The 18,726-nt window shown below is 40.9% G+C and overlaps 1 long non-coding RNA gene across 1 annotated transcript in view; it reads left to right on the plus strand.

The window, feature by feature from the left end:
• The first annotated feature begins 14,330 nt into the window (after positions 1-14,330).
• The window catches only part of LOC147726239 (uncharacterized), a 104,440-nt gene continuing 100,044 nt past the window's right edge, over positions 14,331-18,726 (plus strand). Inside the window, exons 1-3 of the long non-coding RNA XR_015309425.1 lie at positions 14,331-14,401; positions 14,489-14,590; positions 14,680-14,776. This is a non-coding gene — a long non-coding RNA (uncharacterized LOC147726239). The remainder of the gene's footprint in view (positions 14,402-14,488; positions 14,591-14,679; positions 14,777-18,726) is intronic.

An 18,726-nucleotide genomic window follows, 5' to 3' on the forward strand; every position in this document is an offset into this window, starting at 1 on the left:
ATGCCAGAAACCGGTCCTCGGAAGCTTGTTTCCGGTCCAGGGAAGGCATGGCTTGGCAGTTCGGGCTGGACTGTTCCCATGAGGCACAGGGTCAGACTGATTTGCATATGGCCTTGTCTGAACTGGGATGGTGTGGAGTGCAAAAAAACGATGGATTTAGGCCCAGATCTCTGTGCTGGGGTGAATGTATGACATTGTTCTGCATTCTGTCCATCAACTGTGGTTTTTGCATTTGTCACCCCGAGTGGGATGGGTATGCTCAGACGTGAGTCCCATGCACTCCAAACCACTGGATTCAAGCAAGCCAGGCTGAAGATGGCTGGAATGCCAGACACCGGTCCTCGGAAGCTTGTTTCCGTTCCAGGAAAGGCATGGCTTGGCAGTACGGGCTGGATTGTTCCCATGAGGCACAGGGTCAGACTGATTTGCATATGGCCATGTCTGAACTGGGGTGGTGTGGAGTGCAAAAAAACAATGGATTTAGGCCCAGATCTCTGTACTTGGGTGAATGTATGACATTATACTGCATTCTGTCCATCAACTGTGGTTTTTGCTCTTTGGAGGAGGTGTGGCATAGTCCCCCTCCCCTAGCCTCAATGAGGCCCCAAGGACCCCATCTCCCAGGTTGTTTCTTAAAGTAAGAGTAGGGTGTGCACACCCTTCCCCTAGCCTTAAAAGGCTTTTGTTTTTTATTTTACAAAAGGGGAGGTGGCTAGCTCACACACTGTGTCACGGGGGGCCCACCCACGGGACACAGTGGTTTCCCTCTCTGTATACCGGATACTTTGAGAACCATAGACATTTGTTTGTTATAGAGAACCTTTAACAGCTTGTTTGCAATTTGGAAATAAAGATATAATTAATAGTACTACTAATACAGTTAACGTCAGATGAATCCTTAGACTCAATGTGTGATTTAACACTTGCTTGAGTAAACACTTACAAAACCAGCTGCTTGTTTGTATAGTGCCAAGTACTGCAAGCAAGGAGATCAGGTAGGAGAAGGGCTAGCAGAGGTGCAAAATGTGAGCTGTTATCAGGCAGTGACTTTCCATAACTTCAGTTTTCTGATTTTTCCTTCCAGGTAAAACAGTCCTACAGGGATATCAGGGGGAAATGAGGCAATCAAGGTGGGGAGTCAGGAAGAAGAGCCTAACATTGATGAATGAAGTCAGTAAAAAGGGTTATTGTTGCACATGTTTTAAATGTGCCTTACAGCAAAATACCAACAAACATCCTGTAAATGAAGGAAGTCACAAGAGATCATCCCATTACTCAAGGCATCTGTGATTGCTGCTTTTTTTACCCCCTCTTCTTATCATTTGAGCCCCCTTTCTGCAACTGCCCTAGTGCAGGTCTTCAAGTTGCTCCTTGGGGCAGGCCTAGGAAAGTAGTGGTGGGTGAGCTGGGCTGCTCAGCGGATATGTGTCGCTCTCTCAGGAGAACTAGCACAGGTTAGTGCAGACCTGACACGTACATAGCACTGTGCTAACTGTAAGCTTAGAAACTCTGCTAGAAAAATAGGCATTCGAGGTGGAAAGATTTAGAGAGCCACTGGTGTTGTAATACAATCCCAAAATGAAACAGCAAGCCGAACATATACACTTCAGTATGCAAGTGACGCACGTCTACCAAAACAACAGTCCCCCACAAATAGTCCAGTATTATGAGTATTTAGCTCGTACGGTGTGCACCTCCACCACTCCCACTGTTTCTAGAGAGCAGTCACCAAGATCAATGTTACCTTTCTCACAAATTGGATAGCACCACCAATTCCAAAAGTAATTTTGTCCATCCACTGATTTTATAACAAGATTTTCTTTATTCTTCTTTTCCAACAAAAAACAGCCAAACACCCAATCCGTTTCATCTAACTTCCATGGACTTCCTCAAGGCTTAGTAAGTAAATGTAGTCTATATGGTTGTTGACTAATTAACAGAAAAAAGAATCTCAGGTACGTTATGGGTCCTTCATTGGAACTGTTCCCGCCAGGATCCAGGGTCTGTCTGATATTGCTCGGCACCTGTGCCGTGCTGAGCAGCAGTTCAGGCTGCCACATTCCATGTCCTCAGCTCGCGGTGAGGAGGACGTGGAATATGGCTGCTTGAACTGCTGCTCAGTGCAGCACAGGAGCCGAGCAATATCAAGAATATTCAATAGCATAAATTGATAATATTATTATGTACAGACCCACGTGTGAGAAGCATTTACCACACCTAACAAAGATCTTACATGAATTAGCAGAAGCCAACTTCCATGTAAATGTAAACAGATGAAGAGTATATTATACAAGGGTTAAATACCTAGGACACCTCTTAGGAAATGGCGTCATTGAATCCCAATATGTCCAATGAAGGACACATACCATACCTGTGACTCTTTTTTCTGTACATTAATCAACAACCATAGAAGACTACATTTACTTACTTAGCCCTGAGGAAGTCCACAGAAGTTGGACGAAACGCGTTGGGTGTTTGGCTGTTTTTTTTGTAAAAGAAGAATAATGTTAATGTTAATGTTAATGTTACTTTTAAAGCGCAAACAATCATCCTAGGTAGGATATCACGGCACTATGATTTCTGTGATAAGCGGTGAGTTGATACTTGAATAGTATAGAATTAATCGGATTTAGGAAAAAGAATGGTTTTCAGTTTTTTCCTGAAAGTCATGTGGCAGTCCGTAAGTCTGAGATCTTTGGGCAGGTCGTTTCATCTGGTTGCTGCCAGGTGGACAAATTGCAAACAAAACAGGTGATGGACCGAATGTGGATCAATGTCACACATTCACCCCAGTCCAAAGATCTGGGCCCAAATCCATCGTTTTTTTGCACTCCACACCACCCTGGGTTAGACAATGGCGATATGCAAATCAGCTCTGACCCTGTGCCCCATGGGAACAGTCCAGTCCGAACTACAAAAGCCATGTCCTTCCCAGAACGGAATCAAGCATCCGAGGACCGGACCGGTTTCGAGGTAGCACCTCTCATCAGCCCGGCTAGCTTGACTCCAGTGGTGTGGAGTGCCTGGGACCCACGTCTGGGCATCCCCAGCGCACTTATGGCGGCAATTGCAAACAAAACAGGTGATGGACCGAATGTGGATCAATGTCACACATTCACCCCAGTCCAAATATCTGGGCCCAAATCCATCGTTTTTTTGCACTCCACACCACCCTGGGTTAGACAATGGCGATATGCAAATCAGCTCTGACCCTGTGCCCCATGGGAACAGTCCAGTCCGAACTACAAAAGCCATGTCCTTCCCAGAACGGAATCAAGCATCCGAGGACCGGACCGGTTTCGAGGTAAAATCTCTCATCAGCCCGGCTAGCTTGACTCCAGTGGTGTGGAGTGCCTGGGACCCACGTCTGAGCATCCCCAGCGCACTTATGGCGGCAATTGCAAACAAAACAGGTGATGGACAGAATGTGGATCAATATCACACATTCACCCCAGTCCAAAGATCTGGGCCCAAATCCATCGTTTTTTTGCACTCCACACCACCCTGGGTTAGACAATGGCGATATGCAAATCAGCTCTGACCCTGTGCCCCATGGGAACAGTCCACTCCGAACTACAAAAGCCATGTCCTTCCCAGAACGGAATCAAGCATCCGAGGACCGGACCGGTTTCGAGGTAACACCTCTCATCAGCCCGGCTAGCTTGACTCCAGTGGTGTGGAGTGCCTGGGACCCACGTCTGGGCATCCCCAGCGCACTTATGGCGGCAATTGCAAACAAAACAGGTGATGGACCTTTTACTGATATGAATTGCATGAATTGCATGTAATTTTAATATATCATGTTTTTAAGGTGATCTGGATGCTGTGTAACTTTTATGGTTTTTATGAATGAAACCATGGGCTACCATGCTCTGATCAGGAAATATCGGACCCCCTATTATAAAGACCGAATAGAGGGAGCGGATAATTCAGCCAAGGAAATGTTTGCTGTGTTTAAGGAAGTTACCTCTCTGTCCAGCTCCGCCGCACCTCAGAAAGGCTCGGCTGAACCTTGTGATCGGGTGGCACAATTCTTCGCGGACAAAGTTGGCAAAATGTATTCCTCTTTTCCGGTGGAGGCCAGAACAGATGGCATGACAGAAGAGGCCAGTGTAAAATATGATGGAACTGAGTTACTAGTATCCTTCAGTACTCCCCAGAAGGACATCCTTATTGATATAGCATCTAAAATTAAATCAGGCTCCCCCAATGACCCGGCGCACGCGAAAATACTTAGGGAAAGTATTAAGATGCTGGAACCCCACATACGCCATCTGCTGAATCTTTCATTTGGATCAGGAAGTGTCCCATCAGCGTGGAAAGAGGCAGTGGTACTCCCGCTCAAAAAAAAAACTAACGTTAGCGCGGAGCAGTTAGATAATTTGCGCCCAATCTCTCTTCTCCCCTATTTCTCGAAAATTGCAGAGAAACCGAGTCACAAGAAAAAAGAGTTAAATAAAGAAAAGGGGCAGGGTATAAACACCCTGACCCTCAGGGCCAAGAAAGCATTTTTCAAGTATTTTCTGCCGGAGTTGCATAGGGCGTGCAAATCCAGCTGAAAATTGTTTTGAAAAAAATAATCATGGTCTACCGCGCTTTGTTTCTTTTAAGCCCCCAGGTGGGAAATGTCCCGGGGCCATCTTCAATTATTATGCGGGGGCCCACGGGGCGCCCGTAGCCTCGTCCCCGGGGACCACCACCTCCAAGGGCTTAAAACATGCAGGGAGGGGGGTCTTCGGGAACCTTCAATGGCCCTGGGAACTGCCACCCCTAGGGCTGGATACAGGAATGCCCTTGGGTGCCCACCCCTGGGACATTGCTGTTTGCTATGGAAGGGGGGGACTCTGCTCCACTTCATGGAAGCAAGAGCAGAAAAACTACTCTTGCTTCCATAAAGCAAATCATTTTTGGTTTTAGGCAAAGGGAGCTGCATGTCATCAGTTTCCATTGTCCAAAACCAGTGCTGGCCCCCACAGGGGGTGGGTAGCCAGCAGGGACCATGGCGGCATTGGCATTCCTCCCGCAGTCCCCAATTTGAGGGCATGCCCTGGGGCATGGGTAGCCCGAGATCGACATTGAGTAATGGGAATGGGGCCATTTGTTTTCTATCATGTTTGGAGTCGCCACCTCATTGCAGCTCTAAGCACAGCCCCCATGTAACATTGCGGTGGATTCGCGGATCCACCTTAAATAAATAATTTAATAGTATATAATTTAGAAGGTAGTGTTGCATTTGTAATTTTTTCATATAAAGTTAGTGAGATTAAAGTTATTAATCACATTAAATTTAAGACAGTTATTAATAATATAAAAAAATAAAAGTTTAAAGTTAACCTTTAAGAGTGTATTGTGTTGTAGTACAATGAATTTATGCTTTTTATTTTGCAAATCCGCAATGAGTTCACGAATCCCCCAAAAATAAAAAGAGTATATATGGTTTTTTTTAAAGATCCATTGTTGGGTTTATAGCGTGGCTCTAAAAAGATCCCTTGTTTTCATAATGACTTTGTTGGAGCTACATGTAAGTGCGGATACTCTGTTTCCTTCATCTTTGAAGGGAACTCCATCACTTCTGTAGATGTCATTCATATAAAAACATTTATTGCTGTTATAGATGGAGCCCATCCTATGGTCTCTGAGGTAAGCAGAAACAGCGTTATTGACATTCTTTCCTAAGTTTCTCAATCTGTGGGCTGAATTTATTTGACCACTTCCATTTCTGTCTTTGGCATATATTAGAGTATACAAAGACAGTTTGAGGCAAAAGCAACATCAATTGTGCACAGGTACCCTTCATTAGCATTTCCAGACCTAGCCTAGTCAAAGTGCCTAGGCCATTGCCACCACAGTGAACAATCATGAGGTCAGGGGTTGGAGAAGCAAAACGATTTTAACCAAAAGCATCAATTGGTGCCACTGTAACCCTCACTGTGCAATCCATTTAACATCCACTTTTTACAAACCTAGGTCTTTGTCAATAGCTCTGGGTTCAGCATACTTTTTGAAGGAATGAAAAGGTGCCGGTAGCCAGTTGGTAGAATAGCTAATATCTAAAATGGTAGAGAAGATGCTACTTTTGAAAAAGCTAATAAGTGATTGGCTGCTCATCAACATTCTGCACTCAAAAATAGGATGCATGGTACTTTGCTGAGGACTCATGTTTCTGATTGGTTATTACTTACATTTATTTGTGTGCAGAAAGAGAGGGAAAGTTTGCCGTTACTGGTTTCACTTTGTTTACAGTGCTGCATTACATTTATTGTGTGCAAAAAAATCTTTTAGGAGTTCCTGATGTTTAATATCCTGCAATACTATTTCAAAAGGTGAGGTAAAAATTTGTAAGGTGTGTTATGTATTATGCAGTAGTGCCTCTCTGTAGTGACATTTTTTGATTTGAAAAGCATTATTTTCAAAGTTTGGAAATTATTAGAGAAGTGTGATGTTTGAAATATGTTGTGAAATGTACAGATGTGTATTGTAGTTTGTTTTATAGTAATGAAATGACAATTGAAATAGTTTCTGCATAGTAACATGTAACATAGTAACATGTGTACATTGGTATGTGGATTAGTGATTATGGTAGTTTGTATGTATTAGTGGGAAGATGCTGATGAAGTATGCCACATCATTTTAAGTGTCTCTTTCAAATGGGAAGGATAGTCTGTCAAGTTTCAAATTCTACATGCATATGTTTTACGCATCTGAACATGTTAGATGTATAAAAAAGAGGTATATATCTATTAAATGTTTCTTTTTTATATATATAATACCAGTAGCAATAGGTACAGACAGAAGCATGCATACTTTTGATAATGTGGTGAGACTTTTAAAAGAGATTTATGAAGGGTTGCTTGTTTATATTTGGCTAGGCCCAACACTCTGAGTAGTTGCAGAATAGCTGTAAGAAGTGATGTTTTAGACATGTTGGCAGATGGATTACTGATTATGGTAGTTTGTATGAGCCTGGTAAATAGTACAGTTGAAGGATGCCACATAATTGTAGGTTTGATCTTGAAATGAGAACTGCAGTATGTTTTACTGTCTGCATGGTTTTCTGACTGAGGTATGGCTGTACTTGCACATGCATTCTCACATGTGTTGTGCATCTGAAAATGACACTACAAAAACGTACAGACATATGCATGCATGCTTTTGGAAATGTGGCTAGGTCCAACACTCTCAGTAGTCGCTGAATACCGATGCTGCAGCATAAAAGTGAGGTTTAAGATATGTTGGGAGAGGGAATAGTGATAAGAGAATGTTGTTTGAGTCTGTGAAACAGTACACTTTAAAAACGCTGCTTAAATTTAGCTGTCTCTTTTAAATGGGTATATGGGAAATGTAGTCTGACAAGTTGAAAGTCCTTTATGGTCTTGTGACTGAGGTATGCCTCTATTTGCACATGTATTCTGACATGTGTTATGCCTATGAAGATGGTAGAGGTATAAAAAAAGTATACATGTGTTTGTATGTTTTTTTATGTATGATGCCACTAGGAAAAGGTACAGACACATGCATGCTTCGTTTCTAGAATATACTGAGAGTTACAATATACACATGCAAAGGGTTGCTGCTTTATATTTGGCTAAGCCCAACACTTTAGTTGGTGAATAGTGATGCTGCAGCACAAACGTGAGCTTTTGGAGTGGTGTGGCTCACTAGTTAGAGGCGGCAGACCCGGAAGCAGAGGTCGACCCGGGACCATGGTTCGATTCCCGACGCGGCAGGGTCTTGGGCCATGATCAGTGGACTCGATCATTCTCGCCTCGGTGCCTACTCCAACCATGGGTCCCACTCAGCACCTCTGGGCAATAGCTTGCTTAATCTCTACTAACGGCCCCATCAGCGCCGGGGATGCTTGTCTTCACCTTGGAGATGCCCAGGAGGGACTATCTCACAGGGAAAGCCAGGATGGGTTCCCCAGCGGTATACAGCGCCGGGACGCCCCTTTGCTGGGGCAGCTGTGCGCTTTACAAGTATACGACATAAGATATGTTGACAGAGGGATTATTGATTAGGCAACCTTGTATGAGTCTGTGAAAAAGTACACTTGAAAAACACTGTTTAAATGTAGGTGTCTCTTTTAAATAGGAAGCGGAGTCTGACAAGTTTAAATGCCTTTATGGTTTTGTGACCGAAGTATATATCTACTTGTTCTGGTGTTATGACATGTGTTATGAGTATGAAGATGGTAGAGGTAAAAAACACAGGTATACATATATTGGTATGTTCCTTTTATATATGATGCAACTAGTAAAACGTACAGACACATGTACGCATGATTTTATGAATATAGTGAGACTACTAACAGACACATGTGCAGGGTTGCTGCTTTGTATTTGGCTAGGCCCAACACTCTCAGTAGTTGTTAAATAGTGAAGCTACAGCACAAAAGTAAGGTTTACGATATGTTGGTAGAGGGATTAGTGATTAAGTTAACTCGTATTAGTCTATAGAAATGTACACTTCAAATGCGCCACAAAAATGTAGGTGACTCCTTGAAATGGGAAGTGCAGTCTGTTAAGTTTAAGGGACTTCATGGTCTTTTCATTAAGTATGTCTCTACTTACACATGCATTCTCACACGTGTTATGCCTAAGAAGATGGTACTGGTATAAAACACAGGTATACATCTATTTGTATGTTTCTTTTATATATGATGCCGCTAGGAAAAGTATAGACACATGGTTTCTTTCTGAAATACAGTGAGAGTTACAACAGACATATGCAAAAGGTTGTTAGTTTATATTTGGCTAGGCCGAACACTCTCAGTAGTCACTGAATAGTGATGCTGCAGTACAAAACTGAAGTTTTAGATATGTTGGCAGAGAGATTAATGATTAGACTCCCCCTTATTAGTCTATGAAAAGGTACAATTGAAGTACACCTTATAAATGTCGGTGTTTCTTTGAAAAGGGAAGTACAGCCTGTTAAGTTTAAGGGACTTTATGATTGAGGTATTTCTCTACTTGTACGTGCATTCACACGTGTTAGTATCTGAAGATGGTACATGTGTGTAAGACACATATATATGTATTTGTCTGTTTCTATTATGTGTGATGGCACCAGTAAAAGTTAGATATGCATGTTTGCATGTTTTCTATAACATGGTGAGACATGTAAAAGTAACATTGCAAAGATTTCTGTTTTGCATTTCTGGATTTCTCTTGGTTCTATCTGGACTTCTGTTCACTGTTTCTGCTCCTTGTTTGCTTCTTTCTTCATTTATCTTACCTCTTTGTGCATCTGTCCTATCTCTTTGTGTTCTTCTGTTGATTTGTTCCGCACTTCCCTTGTTTCTTTCAGCACTTCTTTTGTTTCTTTGTGCAATCCTCTAATGTCTATCTGCACCGGTTTTTCCTTTTTCTTCACCTCTCTTATCTTTGTGTGCACTTCTCTTGCCCCTTTTTGCACGTATCTTGAGTCTTTCTGCATCTTCTGTTTCCTGTTGTGGTATACCTCTGTTGTCGATTTGAGCAGCTGCCTTGCTTTTTTCTGAATGTGTCTTGTTTGTTTCTGCACTTCTGTTACTTTTTTCTGTACCTCTTTGCCCCTATGTCCTCATGTCTTACATTTTTCTGCACCTCTGTTATTTCTTTTAGTATTGCTCTTGTTTCTTTCATCATTGTTCATTCCTGTTTGCGCACCTCTCTTGCCTCTTTTTGCATTTCTTTTGCCCCTTTCTTGAACCTATTTACTAATTTTGTGCATGTCTCCTGTCTTTTTAAAGTGTTGTTTTCTGTCTTTCTACACTTGGGTTGCATATTTTTGTAATTGTCTTGCTTCTATCTGTACTTTTCTTGCTTGTTACTCTTTTTCTTTTGACTAGTTTTGGCATCTCTTTTATTTCTTTCTGTAGCTGAGTTGCTTGATTCTGCAACTCACTTAATGCTTTCAACACATGTATTCCTCTTTCTACAGTTGTCTTGCTTGTTTCTGCACTTTTGTTGCTGTTTTTGAACGTCAGTTGCTTCTTTATATACTTTATATACTTTATTCTGCTTTTTTCTGTTCCTCTAAAACTTCTTTCTGCACCTCTTTGGCTTTTTTTGCAGCAGTCTTTCCGGTATTGCATTTATATTGCCTCTTTGCGCATGTCTCTAGCCTGTTTCTGCATCTCTCTTTCATATTTTTGCACCTTTGTTGTATCTTTGTGGACCACTATTGTCTCTTTCAGCACCTCTGTGACTTCATTGTGCATTTCTGAGTTGTTGTTTGTGTTTTTCGTTTTGTATTTCTTTTTGCTGTTTCTAGGCCTTTCTTTTTCCCTGTGTCTTTCTGTCTCTGTCAGCAGCTTGTCTTCTCTTTATGCAGTTGTCTTGCTAGTTTTTACACTTTTTTTTCATTTGTTATAAATGCAACAGTAATGTCATTGTAAATATTTCCTTACTAGTTATTTTCAATATTGAGATGTTATTAATTTAAAACTGTTAATTGATTAAACAAACTATTAAAACTGTTCTATGTTTTTTAGAAAATTATTTTGAATTGGAGATAGCAAGAAAACATGAAAAGAGAAGAGAACAAAGAAAACAGAGGTACCTAAACAAAACAAAAAACGAGTCCACTAAGAAAGAACAAAATATTATTCAGGATAAAGTCTGCTCTGGTAATAGTAATAAACAATTTATTAAAACGGTTGTAGAGAGATTAAAGAGAGACAATAGTAATGAAAGGAAAAAGGAAATGTTTACAACAAATCCCAAGCAAATAAAGATATGTAATGAACAAAAAACATTAAGGGGTCGATTAGGATCGCGGACGGACTTGCGTCCGTCCGCGACCCCAGAGCAGGAGGGAACCTCCGCATGGCATGCGGAGTTCCCTCCTGTGCAATTAGGATGTGACCGCCACCCTGGCGGTCACATCCTCTATTTTTAACATTGCGGCAGGTGCGGCTTCAAGCTGCACCCGCGGCAATGTTAAAAATGCACGCATTGCATTTGCATGCAGAAAGAGGCAGGCACCGCGCGGTGCCTGCCGCTTTCTGCATGCAAATGCAGGGGGGTACCATAGGTACCCCCCATGTGCACCCCCCACCCCCCCTTCACCTAGGGGGCCCGCAACGGGCCCCCACAGTGAAGTTCCGTATGCTTTTCCACGGAGGAAAACCCGCCGCGGAAAAGCATAATTTACTGGCCATCCTAATATGGTGGACGGTGTCTGGAAGACACCGTCACCATATTAGAGCTTTTCCGCCGCGGTTGTAATCCGACCGCGGCGGAAAAGCTGCGGACGGAAACCAGGACCCACCAGCCATCCTAATTTGGCGGTGGGTCTTTGGTCAGTCTGCTGCGGTTTTTCCGCATCCTCGGGGCCGGCGTTGGCTTCCGCCGGCCCCGAGGATGCGGAAAAACCGCAATCATAATGACCCCTTAATTCTGGGAAAAACAACACGTCACAAGAAGACAATTAAAAAAAAAAGTGTGCAAATTTGCTAAAACTGGAAATACATTTACACATAGGTCTAAACAATATACCTTGACGAAGTTCACCAACTATAACAGTCAGAACTTAATCTATGCAATTAAATGCCCATGTCAACAACTATATGTGGGACAGACCACCCAAAAAGTAAAAAACCGGATACTTCAGCATGAAAGCAGAATCCGATGCAAAACACCAGGAGCACCTCTGGTTGAACATTACAATACAGCCGCGCATACCCATGAGGAACTAGAATAGTGGGTTATCGAAAAGGTTGAGCTACACCAAAGAGGGGGAAATATGGCATCAAGTTTGAACTATAAGGAGTGCCTCTGGATTCATACCCTTAACTCTGTCACAGAAGGGCTAAATGAACATGAGGAGACATTTTTACAAATGAGCAAACTATGAGGTCAAATGAACCATAAAGAGGAAGGTATACAGGAAGTATGCATAAGGGATGTCTGCTACTGGGTATAATTATAACTGTAAGGTACCCTTTAGGTTACACATTAACATATTGACTTTAACTGTGGTCGGCTGATTACAGTAATTATATGTGTTTGATATGCAGTAATGACTGTTAGATTTAATAACAGAAGATGTATTTCATATGTGACATTGACTCCCTGATTGGATAAGAAATCGTTTATCGAACTGGGTTGAAATGTTTTAAATATTTGTAAATATGGAATAACATGTTGATTGTAGGTAGCTATAATTGTGAAATGGGCCTTAACATAGGTGTAACATCCTTAAATCTGACTACGCCATAGAGAACCCATTACCTGAGCTTTCACGAGTTTCGGAAGAGTATCACGATGAGATGTAATGTTGAACGGTGATGAACTGTATATAATTGTAATGTTTAACATAATAAGTGCTTTTTAAGCCATTCTGACCCTGCATTTAACCAAAAATGTTTTTACATTCAAGTGATTTGCTAGACATGCGAAGCTCGATAAAAAATTGTTAAAAATGCTTAGCAGCTGACAGGTTTGAAAACGGGTTGTAAATGATATGCTATGAATAATTGTAATTTTAGAAGGACACGAGAACCTCAGGCAGCCTTTATTGAGATTTGGCCCTTACATAACGGCCTACGACTTACACATTGCAATTCCCCAAAAAACTCCATTCCAGAGTTTACTAATAGCCGCCAGAACAGAGTAGAAATGGAACATCGTCAATACGCAATCGACGTGTATCAGGGTTTATACGTATCCGTGTCTGTTGTGGTTCAAGGATCGACCGCCGGGAAGTTAAAGTAATACAGCTCCATGGGGGAAGAATAGAAAGTAAGTTTGGGAACCTCACTCGGCCAAATTGCACGCGTGCCTGGGGACATTTTTTAAAAACGAATTCTAATAACGTTCGGATACCGAGGGGCGTCTTGTGTTAATAAGTCCTTTATGAATATAACTTGTTTTAGAGGTGCTTGGTTCTACCTGCTGTTATTAATCAATGGAAATACCGACATCGGGGGTTGCTCCGCTTCGGCAATCAAATCGGCCGCATTTGCATGCATATTGTTGAGATGTAATTAATAAACGTTTCGGCACGCAGGGACAGCTTGCTTTAGGTACTTTATAAATACTTCTTACCGTATATACACTTGCGGATACTAACAAATTACCAATGGGAAGCTCCGTATTGAGAATGGGCTTAAAGCCACAATCGTTTATTTATTCACGTGGGCTAAAACAAACATTTTATTAATGGAAATTAGATTAACTTTCATTTAATGTTTTACGATGCCTTGATGGGATAGTGAAACTTGAAAAAGGGGGGGCAAACCTCATACCATATTCATAGAATTATTTCATCAAGACCAAATACCAATTGATTAGGCCTGGTCAGGTACATTTATTTATACCAATTATTTGTATTTTTTATTTATATCCTTTTTTTTGGTGAATTTGTTTTTCATAGGCAAAAAAAGACTATACATTTAAGACATATACAGTATAACATTACAAAGTAAGTATTTGGCAAACAAAACATGAATTGAAAATCAACAGTGCATCCAATAAACACTAAACATTAAACGTTACAAAATACATTTCATTCATATTTACAAATCAGTTTCCTATTGAAGACAAACTAAGCGATATTTGGTCACAAGAGTGAAATAGTGTATAGTTGTTTTAATATATCACTCAATGATAAAGTTAACTCTTGTTGGTATGTCGACGTGTTTCAGGTTCGAGGAACCAGTTCTCGAACCCTCATCAGGGCTTTGTTAGTTGTCTTTGTCTTTTAGGCAGGCGGTATCTTCAATAATATCGACGCGGGGAGCGTTATGCTGTGCTTATGGTTAATTTGTCCGTGTGCACCGTCCGTCGCCTCTTGGAGGGAGGGGAGATCGTGCTCAATATATCTGAGTCCCTTATATTCTTATCTTGAGGTTGCCTTTATATTTTCTTTGGCTTTCAATGGCTGTTCATTATAAAAACGACCTGCATTCGAACCGAAGTTCGATGTCTCCCTCGTTTTTTTAATCCTTTTGCGGTGGGCCCCAGGGGTCCGTTCTATCCTTCTTAGATCGTCAAACGCTACCTGGACTCAGTCGTGCAGAGCCTCCACTGGCAGGTTCACTGGATCGCCTCACAAACTGTGACGGCCATCTTAGTTAGATTTTAAATGCACTTGATGGGATAGTAGCAACATTCAATTTTTTGCAATAATGGATACTGTGAAAAAATTAATGAACTCACTTATCCAATTAAAACTGAATGAGTTTACATTGATTAATTAACCGATAAGTTAGCCCCTGTAAAGCTGGGACTCTTGGACCAACTATCGAGTTAATGCAAAAAGAATAGTCGCTATGCCACCTATAATCAATAGAAGAATTGATGAGGACATATAATATGAGAATGCTCTCATTCTTTACCATATAGGTGATCGTACTTGCGGCACTTGCCCTGGATACATCCATAATTCTCTGAATTGAGATCGGTTACCTATTAAGGTATGTATGTTTTAGAGTACACTCAGTTGTAGTTAAGGTTGCCTACTTTGAGGTACAAGTGTAGTGACATGACCACTTCATTTTCAGATATCAGGATTGATTCCTCGGTGTCAGATAGTGTCGGCTGACACATTGTTTCTGCCCTGCTGTCAATGAGAAATACACGCAGGACATCTTCCAAAGCAACAGGTGAGCGGTCCAGTTTGGCGTTGTCCAACGGCCTTTGCTCTAACACTTCCACACACACAGAAGCTAAAAGTTATTCCCGTTTTTTATAGGTTGTCCACCTGTAATATAGTCCTGATGAAGACCCGCCCCAGCTGCAATAGAATCAGCACCACTGTCTAGGGTCAAAAGGTCAACGTTAAAATTTGGGTCAGTCCTTATCTAAGTTTCAATACAAAGAAGAAAAATGTATCTGTTGAAACTATTGTTTTGAGTTTGGGACTGTCACATTGTAACCTTTTGTTTGTATATATCCATCAACTCACAAATCAAAACACTTGTCACTTTTCACTAGAACACAACTTGTCACAGATATACTTTTATGTCAATTTTGTTTTGTTTAGGACAGCCATTTTAAATGTGTATATTTGATATATTGATGTCAAAATTCCAAAAATAAGATAAATTCTGATACAATCCTCTAAAAGAGGTGTGTGTGGTCCCTTCCTATAGGGTGTTTTTCTTTTCAAATATGTTGTCATTATTGGATAAAATAACGTGTCTAATAACAGTGTAGAAACATTAAGAGATTTACCATTATATGAGGTTCATGAAAGAGATTGTTTTCCCGACAGAACCATTCCTGAAAGTAATGCACAACAATAAAATGCATAATTTAAGATCAGTTCAGGAGGCGGACGAGGTGCTGGATATAATCAGCACGGGGCTTAAAGAGAAAACATCTCAGCCTGGGCTTTAGCCTAGGTCTTGCTATTGTAGCCATTTCCTTTCATTTTCCTTCTCACTAGTACCTAACAGATAGTCAAATATTGACCATGGAGTTAGAGCAACAGATTATGTAATAGTGGTAGGAAGTAGCAAGAAGTGGCAGAAATGTGGTAAGGAACTGAATTGAATTGAAAATAAACTAACACAATCTATACCCACTAGGGATTAACCATTGACCATTTAATGTTAATGCCATTTTCTCCCTGTATTTCAATATCGGCGGATAAGTACACCTTCTCCTGGTGCGTCGTGCTAAGTCTAAGCATCAGGAGAGGGAGTAGTGATGACTAAAAGGACTTATTTTCACTCAAGTTTTTCAATTTGTCCTCAGGCATTTCCTGATATGAGGGCATGATCAACGGTGGAGGAATATCTATCACCTTCATAGGTTTGAACAATCTTTTGTCCTTCTACACCTGACTGTTCTAAGAGTTCAAGATTGTATTTTTGCATCACGCCATTGATTGTATCACCATGAGTTATGGGGAAAATGAGGATAAGCATCACCATAATCATTCCAAGATACCACATTTCTTACAATTAAAATCACAAGCCGAGATGAATAGGCAATTACCCCTTATGCCTTTTAAAAACATGTATAATTCCTCCTCTAAGGCCATTACTACTATATGTCTTTATATAAAAATTAATCATTAGTATACACTGATTTCTAGTAGTTCGAAGCCTCAGAAGTTGAAAAAAACATGTATAATTCCTCCTCTAAGGCCATTACTACTATATGTCTTTATATAAAAATTAATCATTAGTATACACTGATTTCTAGTAGTTCGAAGCCTCAGAAGTTGAAAAAAACTGCAAATTGTTATAGGCTTTTTTTTTAATTAGCAGAGATGTAACTGAGACCAGTATAGCTAATCCTCCTTAGGCCTTCCATTCTGGGAAGGGGTCGTTGGAGTAAAGACTGATACAAAGCCATCAATATGGAAATCTTCAGTATACCAGGTTTCTTGTAGAATAATTTATAATAGATTCAAGCCACTCTTCGTCTTCCATCTAACTTCTTATCCATGGTACGTTCCATATAGTGACAGTCAGATTTACATATGAAAAAGTAGTTGACTTGCCATTACATAAGGTTCCTTGATTAGTGGAAGTCATTTGATCCACTTCCTCTTGTAGTCAATCAAATTCGCTACACCTCCTAAGAGGTAAAAATATATTTGACAAGGGTAGGGGAGTGTACTGGTCTGCAAGAGTAGACCCATTTCTAGCATGGAAAGATTGTTCAGCGACAGGTTTATAGAAATGCTCCAGAGGGGCTGCGATAATAGTATAATTCTGATGATTCGATGTCATTACATATTTATATGACAATTCTCAAATTAGTGCTCTTACCATCTCTGGACAACGAAAAGTTACAACAATACAGTCCCATTGACAACGCTTTATCATATTACTGACCCAGTTTACTCTACTTATCATGATAATATTTTTAAATAGAAGATTATTGCTGCACTTACTGTTTTGGCCTAGCAATGCACAGCCTTGTACCTCAGGTCCGCCCCCCAAAACTCTGCAGCCTTGTCTGCCAACTTCAGGACTTTTTTAAAACAATTATATGAGGTGTTGCCTGAGGAGGTAAATGTTAGGAGTCTTGAAAATTCCTCATTGGTCAACAATTTGTAACGAGTTCAACCTCATTGCTATAAATTGTCGTTCTAGCTACATCAGTGTTTGGCAAGTCAGAAAATCTAGTATGCATGGTTGTATTCTCTTTCATTTGACTGGAGGTCACCAAGTCTAGTAGAATGGTGTTGGTCATCACATATGGACGATGTACCACAGTAAACCTGCTATCTGAGTCTTTACTATGAGTTGTACTAGAAGTTGTGTTTAAAGAAGATAAGTCTGCAATAGCTTTTGCTATCTGAGCGACATCGCTTTTGGCCATTTTAATTTTGGCCATTAATCTCCTTTTCAATAGTATACATTTTTCCATGCAGTTTTTAAAAAAGAATTGTGAAAAATCCCCCCCCCCCCCCCCCAGATGAAAGTATTTTTGACTTTGTCTTTTTTTTACTGCATAGTAGGTTCTGTTGCTAATGCTTTAGTCTGATGTTTACTCTTTTTGGCATGGGGAGACATCAAGTCAGTATTGTTTGATAGGAAGGATATCTCCAATGGTGAAGTCGAAACACATGGTACTTTTTTAGTATGTTTCCAAATCAAAAGGCTGTCCCCTTTAATAGTATCAGTGTTAAAACCATTGAAACCAGTATCTATGGTTACAATATCAGTCCTGGTTTCTTTTATGGCTGCATTTAATGCAGTCTTTGTAGCAGCCAGGCGCTCCTCTGCATTGACAATTTCATTATTAATTAGTCCCATTGCATTTTTCAAATAGTTTGTTATTGGGGTATAGTTACCTGTATTTTTCCCTAGCTTGGGGAGTTGGGCACTAATTTCTGTTTTTTCATGACTATAATGGGTGTTTCCCTGAGGTGATACTGCTATGACGTGCGCAATTAAGCCAGTCTTCTTACCGTAACTCTTTTCAGAAAGTCCAAAAGGGGTGGCCCAGCCCAGCCTTGTCCGGCCACGGACGTCCCAACCATGTCCCATGCTGCAGGAGCCACAGGCCAATTTGTACGGCACCTCCGGTGGCATGGCAGTTTTATTAAAGATTTGAAAGTCTTTGTCAGGACTTATGCCTGTCACACTTTCCACTCGGAACAAGGTTCGTCTTTTGCTTCCAAAGTGTACCATAATTCAATGAAGTCCATGGGTGTAGACCTGCATTGTTGTTCTCCGTATAGGCCTGAGGGCAACTCTGTTGAGGAGAGAATGAAGAGTGACTTAAAGCAATCCTTAACAGCAAGAGTATTACGCACAGGGTGTGGTTGGTTAAATCATCTCTTTAGGGTTCAATGGTCATGAAATGATCTCCCTAAAAGATCTCTGGGTGGGCGGACCCCGTACAAAATACTCTTTGGCATAAAGATGTATGTTCCAGGCCTTGATGGTCCAGATGTTATGGTAACAGCCGCAACCTTTGACGTGGATAACCACTGTACTGTCTTGCAGAACCTACAAAAATGCAGTAATACCCTGGCTCAAACGCATTTGCCTGAACCTCTCTCTTCAAGTTCGGACATTCAAATTCCTGTATCCATACACACTTTTGTAACCAGGTCAGAAAAACAACAATAGTCACTTTAGTATGGAGAAAGTAAAGCCCAAGACTAACTTTGAATGATGCTCAAAGGAAAGAGGGTTGGCTACCAAACAACCCTAATTTGACCCTCAGAGACGATGGACAAATTGTACTTACCCACTAATCTGAGCACTCAAGGGTTAAGAAAAAGTCAGGATTCAATCCGACAGTAGGTGCTGTAAAGTCCACTTTAACC

This window comes from Lissotriton vulgaris, chromosome 3_1, assembly GCF_964263255.1.
Source record: "Lissotriton vulgaris chromosome 3_1, aLisVul1.2, whole genome shotgun sequence".
Lineage (NCBI taxonomy): Eukaryota > Metazoa > Chordata > Amphibia > Caudata > Salamandridae > Lissotriton > Lissotriton vulgaris.